A 6,847-nucleotide genomic window follows, 5' to 3' on the forward strand; every position below is an offset into this window, starting at 1 on the left:
CCACCTCCCAGGTTCAAGGGATTCTCCTGCCTCAGCCTCTGGAGTAGCTGGGATTACAGGCAATGTGACCACACCCAGCTTATTTTTGTATTTTTAGTAGAGACAGAGTTTTGCCATGTTGCCCAGGCTGGTCTCGAACTCCTGACCTCAGATGATCTACCCGCCTCGACCTCCCAAAGTGCTGGGATTACAGGCGTGAGCTACCATGACTGGCCTTAGCACCTTGAATTTCAAGCAGTCAAAAGATCAACAAATATTTCTAGAGCCGCCACTATCTGCTAGGCCTGAGATGGGGACTGACTGACATACTCTGTGTCCCTTTAAGAGTCAGAAGCCAGCAATGCCAGTTTAATTACTCTGATTTCAGTGATTTAATAAGCACGTCCTGCTCACTCTGCCAGACTCTGTTCTTAAATCTTTTATTATTATGGTAACATACACATAAAACTTAACTTTTTTTGGCCAGGCGCGGTGGCTCACGCCTGTAATCCCAGCACTTTGGGAGGCCAAGGTGGGTGGATCACGAGGTCAGGAGATTGAGACCATCCTGACTAACATGGTGAAACCCCGTCTCTACCAAAAATACAAAAAAAAATTAGCCAGGCATGGTAGTGGGCGCCTGTAGTTCCAGCTACTCGGGAGGCTGAGGCGGGAGAATGGCGTGAACCCGGGAGGCGGAGCTTGCAGTGAGCAGAGATTGTGCCACTGCACTCCAGCCTGGGCGACATAGCGAGACTCCGTCTCAAAAAAAAACTTTTTTTTTTTTTTTAAATCAGGGTCTTGCTCTGTCACCCAGGCTGGAGTGCAGTGGCATGATCTCACTACAACCTCCAACTCCCAGGCTCAAGCCATCCTCCCACCGCAGCCTCCCAAGTAGCTGGAACCACAGGCACACGCCACAACGCCTGGCTAATTTTTGTATTTTTTGTAGAGGCAGGGGTCTCACTGTGTTGCCCAGGCTGGTCTCGAACTCCTGGGCCCAAGAAATCCACCCACCTCAGCCTGTCAAGATGTTGGGATTACAGGCTTCAGCCACCATGCCTGGCCTGTATGGCAATTCTACGTTTACTTTTCTTAGGGGCCGTGTTAAATCTTTCACACATCATTATTTGTTATTTGCAACAACCCAACGAGGTGGGCATAATATACTGGCCCCTTTTACAGAGGTTAAGTGATTCCCCTAAGGTCTCACAATTAGTAAGATGCAGACAGGTTTCAAACCCAGAACTGTGTGTAACCGCTAAGTTATGAGGCTTCTCTGAGCATTTATTGAGTACCAGCTATGAGCCAGAAAACTCTAAGAAGTGGATAAAATGCCCAGATAAAAGGCCAGGAAGACAGCCGGGCACAGTGGTGTGACCTGTAGTCCCAGCTACTCTGGGTCTGAGACAGGAGAATTTCTTTTTTCTTTTCTTTTTTTTTTTTTTTTCTTTTTTTTGAGATGGAGTCTCGCTCTGTCGCCCAGGCTGGAGTGCAGTGGCTTGATCTCGGCTCACTGCAACCTCCCCCTCGCCTCCTGAGTTTAAGCAATTCTCCTGCTTCAGCCTCCTAAGTAGTTGGGATTACAGGCACATGCCACCACACCCGGCTGATTTTTTTTTTTGTTTTTTTTTGTTTTGGTAGAGATGGGGTTTCACCGTGTTAGCCAGGATGGTTTCTATCTCCTGACTTTGTGATCCGCCCACCTTGGGCTCCCAAAGTCCTGGGATTACAGGCGTGAGCCACCGTGCCCGGGCAACAGGAGGATTTCAAATAGAAACTGCCAATGAAAAAAGAGAGAGAAGGATCACTTGAACCCAGGAGTTACAGTCCAACCTGGGCAACACAGCAAGACCCAGTCTCTAAAAAAATAATAAAGAAACGCTGAGGGCATGGCTCACGTCTGTAATTACAGCACTTCGGGAGACCAAGGCAGGCAGATTGCATGAGCCCAGGAATGTGAGACCAGCCTGGGCAACATGATGAAACCACGTTTCTACAAAAAATACAAAAATTAGCCAGGCATGGTGGCACGCACCTACTTAGGAGGAGGAGATGGGAAGATCAATTGAGTCAGGGAGGTAGAGGATGCAGTGAGCTGTGATCACACCACTGCACTCCAGCATGGGCAACAGAGGGAGACACTGTCACAGTGAATGAATGAATGAATGAATGGAGACTGGGAAGAAGTATACCAACTTTTAAAAAATGTTTTATGGGGTGGGTGCAGTGGCTCATGCCTGTAACCCCAGCACTTTGGGATGCCGATGCAGGCAGATCATTTGAGGTCAGGAGTTCGAGACCAGCCTGGCCAACATGGCAAAACCCCATCTCTAATAAAAACACAAAAATTAGCTAGGCATGGTGGCAGGTGCCTGTAATCCCAGCTACTCCAGGGGCTGGAGCAGGAGGATCACTTGAACCTGGGAGGTGGAGGTTGGAGTGAGCAGAGATAGTACCACTGCACTCCAGCATGGGCAACTGAGTGAGACCCTGTCTCAAAAAAAAAAAAAAAAAAAAAAACCACCTAAAGGTTTGATTAGAGTCAGGACTGGATTGAGCGCTGCCTAACTAGTGTCGTGTACATACATTAGAAGACACATTACATTAATGTTTCCCTCTTTTGTGGCATTAGCAGCTGCTAATGAGCATTACCAAGCTTCATAATCCATTAGCGGCTACAAAATGGTGATATGCAAATTGTATTCCTTCTCTTATTTCTGGAATACTTTTTTTTTCCTTTTTTTTGAGATGGAGTCTCACTCTGTCGCCAGGCTGGAGTGCAGTGGTGAGATCTCGGCTCACTGCAACCTCTGCCTCCCAGGTTCAAGCGATTCTCCTGCCTCAGCTTCCCCAGTAGCTAGGACTACAGGTGCACACCACCATGCCAGGCTAAATTTTTGTATTTTTAGTAGAGACGGGGTTTCACCATGTTGGCCAGGATGATCTCCATCTCTTGACCTCGTGATCCGCCCGCCTCGGCCTCCCAAAATGCTGAGATTACAGGCGTGAGCCACTGCACCGCCCAGCCAGGTTACTTTTTTTTTCTTTGAGACGGGTCTTTTTTTTTTTTTTTTGAGTCAGTCTCATTCTGTCTCGGCTCACTGCAACCTCCACCTCCTGGGTTTAAGTGATCCTCATGCCTCAGCCTCCCAGGTAGCTGGGATTACAGGCATATGCCCAGCTAATTTTTGTGTTTTTAGTAGAGATGGGATTTCACCACATTGGCCAGGCTGGTCTCGAACTACTGGCCTCATGTGATAAACCTGCTTTGGCCTCCCAAAGTGCTAGGATTACAGGTGTAAGACACCGTGCCCAGCCTTCTTTTTTTTGTTTTCTTTTTTGTGTATTTATTTATTTATTTATTTATTCGAGACAGAATGGCTCTGTCACCCAGGCTGGAGTGCAGTGGCACAATCTCGGCTCACTGCAACCTCTGCCTCCCAGGTTCAAGCAATTCTCCTGTCTCAGCCTCCTGAGTAGCTGGGACTACAGGTACACACCACCATGCCCGGCTAATTTTTGTATATTTATTATAGATGGGGTTTCACCATATTGGTTAGGCTGGTCTTGAACTCCTGACCTCAAGTAATCCACCCACCTCAGCCTCCCAAAGTGCTAGGATCAGGAATTTGACACCATCCTGGCCAACATGATGAAACCCTGTCTCTACTAAAAATGCAAATTCTAGATGGGCATGGTGGCAAGTGACTGTAATCCAGCTACTCGGGAGGCTGAAGCAGGAGAATTGCTTGAACCTGGGGGCGGAAGTTGCAGTGAGCCAAGATTGTTCCATTGCACTCCAGCCTGGGCAATAGAGTGAAACTCCATCTCAAAAATAAATAAATAAATAAATAAATAAATAAATGAAATTATCTGCCAGGCACAGTGGCTCACGCCTGTAATCCTACCACTTTGTGAGGCCGAGGCAGGAGGATCGTTTGAGCCCAGGAGCTCAAAACTAGCTTGGGCCTCATAGCAAGCCCCGTCTCTATTTATTCTTTAAAAATTAAGGCCAGGCACAGTGGCTCACGTCTTTAATCCCAGCACTTTGGGAGGACTAGGCAGGTGGATCACGAGGTCAGGAGTTTGAGACCAGCCTGGCCAATACGGTGAAACTCCGTCTCTACTAAAAATACAAAAAAACTAGCTGGGCATGGTGGCGTGCACCTGTATTCCCAGCTACTTAGGAGGTGGAGGCAGGAGAATCACTTGAACCCAGGAGACAGAGGTTGCAGTAAGCCAAGATTGCACCACTGCACTCTAGCCTGGGCAATAGAGGGAGACTCCATCTCAAAATAAAATAAAATAAAAAATTGGCTGTGCGCGGTGGCTGAGGCCTGTAATCCCAGCACGTTGGGAGGCCGAGGCGGGTAGATCACGAGGTCAGGAGATCGAGACCATCCTGGCTAACATGGTGAAACCCCGTCTCTACTAAAAAATACAAAAAATCAGCCGGGTGGGGCGGCGGGCGCCTGTAGTCCCAGCTACTCGGGAGGCTGAGGCAGGCGAATAGCGTGAACCCGGCAGGCGGAGGTTGCAGTGAGCCGAGATCACGCCACTGCACTCCAGCTGGGCGACAGAGCGAGACTCCGTCTCTAAATAAATAAATAAATAAATAAATAAAATATCATTCGCCACTAAAATGAACCAGGGCTCTTCGGAAAAATGGTTGAGTCCAGGCCTGGGGCAGGCAAAAGACAAGACAAGTCAGCCTGGAAGAGTTTGTTGAGCCAGTTAGTAAGGAAATGCTCCAAGATGGAATTAGAAAATCACCATTTGGGGCCGGGCGCGGCGGCTCACGCCTGTTATCCCAGCACTTTGGGAGGCCAAGGAGGGCGGATCACCAGGTCAGGAGATCGAGACCATCCTGGCTAACACGGTGAAATCCCATCTCTACTAAAAAAAAAAATACAAAAAATTAGCCGGGCGTGGTGGTGGGCGCCTGTAGTCCCAGCTACTCGGGGGGCTGAGGCAGGAGAATGGCGTGAATCCCGGAGGCGGAGCTTACAGTGAGCCGAGATCGCGCCACTGCACTCCAGCCTGGGAGACAGAGCAACGCTCCGTCTCAAAAAAGAAAATCACCATTTGGTTGCCATTATGGTAATAACTGACTCAGGCAAGGGTCATCAATTGATATTAAGCTCTTGGAAACGGCATGTGTTGAGGAACAGGCTATTTAATTACTTTCGAAGTATCTCCCCAGAAAGCACTTATTAACAAAGTGTAAAGTCAGGTGCCGTGGCTCATGCCTGAGGTTAGGAATTTAAGACTAGCCTGCCCAACATGGCGAAACCCCATCTCTACTAAAAATACACAAATTAGCTGGACGTGGTGGTGCGGGCCTGTAATCACAACTACTCAGGAGGCTGAGGCAGGAAAATCACTTGAACCGGTGGCGGAGGTTGCAGTGAGCCGAGAGGGCGCCACTGCACTCCAGTCTGGGCCACAGAATGAGACTCCATCGCCAAAAAGAAAAAAAGAAAAAAAAAATTGGTCGGGCGTGGTGGCTCCTGCCTGTAATCCCAGCACTTTGGGAGGCGGAAGTGGGCAGATCACTTGAAGTCAGGCGTTTAAGACCAGCCTGACCAACATAGTGAAACCTGCCTCTACTAAAAACACAAAAATTAGCTGGGCGTGGTGGTGCGGGCCTGTAATCCCAGCTACCCGGGAGGTGAGACAGAAGAATCCCTTGAACCTGGGAGGCAGAGGTTGCAGTGAGCTGAGACCACCATTGCACTCCAGCCTGGGTGACAGAGTGAGACTCTGTCTCAAAAAATTAAAAAAAAAAAAAATTAAAATTAAATAAAATATTAAAAAATAACAACAACAACAACAACAAAACACCACAGTGTAACATACTAACTCACACTGGAGAAACTGGCAGACACCATTTGAACCAAGTTAGCACAATCGATAGTGGACAAAATCAGCATTGTATGCATCCTGAAAACACAATGTCACGTCTGTTTCCTGCCACAAATGCAAAATCATGAGAAAGTATTAGACAAATAGCAATGGAAGGACTTCCTGCAAAATTACTAGCCTGGAATTTTTGAAAAATATTGATGTCATGGAGAGAAGGTAAGATTGATAAAATGTTCCAGAAAGAGAGACTAAATTAGAGTCGTTAACAACAAAATACAATGCTGGATCCTGGGATGGATTTGGGATTTTTTGTTTTTTGACACAGGATCTTGCTCTGTTGCCCAGGCTGGAATGCAGTGGCGAGGTAATGGCTCACTGCAGCCCAGAACTCCTGGGCTCAATTGATCCTCTCACTTCAGCCTCCCAAGTAGCTGGGACCACAGGAGGATGCCACCACAACTGGCTAATATTTTTATTTTATTTTGTAGAGATGGGGTCTCACTGTGCTGCCCAGACTGATCTCAGACTCCTAGACCCAAGAGACCTTCCTGCCTTGGGCTCCCAAAGAGCTGGGATTGCAGACATGACTCACTGTGCCTGGCCTGGACTTTGGATTTTTAAAGGACTTTATTGGAAACTTTTTTTTTCTTTTTTTTGAGACAGAGTCTGGCTGTGTTGCCCAGGTTAGAGTGCAGTGGCAAGATCTCCGCTCACGGCAACCTCCACCTTGCAGATTCAAGCAATTCTCCTGCCTCAGCCTCCTGAGTAGCTGGAATTACAGGTACCCACAACAAAACCCAGCTAATTATTTGTATTTTTAGTACAGACAGGGTTTCACCATGTTGGCCGGGCTGGTCTCGAACTCCTGACCTCAAATGATCCAAGTGCTGGGATTACAGGCATGAGTCACTGCACCTGGCCTTTGAATGGGCTCTGGGAATTACATGATAATATTAGATGAACATTAATTTTCTGATTTTGAAGGTTATACTGTGATTAT

This window comes from Pan troglodytes, chromosome 20 (assembly GCF_028858775.2).
Source record: "Pan troglodytes isolate AG18354 chromosome 20, NHGRI_mPanTro3-v2.0_pri, whole genome shotgun sequence".
In the NCBI taxonomy this organism is placed as follows: domain Eukaryota; kingdom Metazoa; phylum Chordata; class Mammalia; order Primates; family Hominidae; genus Pan; species Pan troglodytes.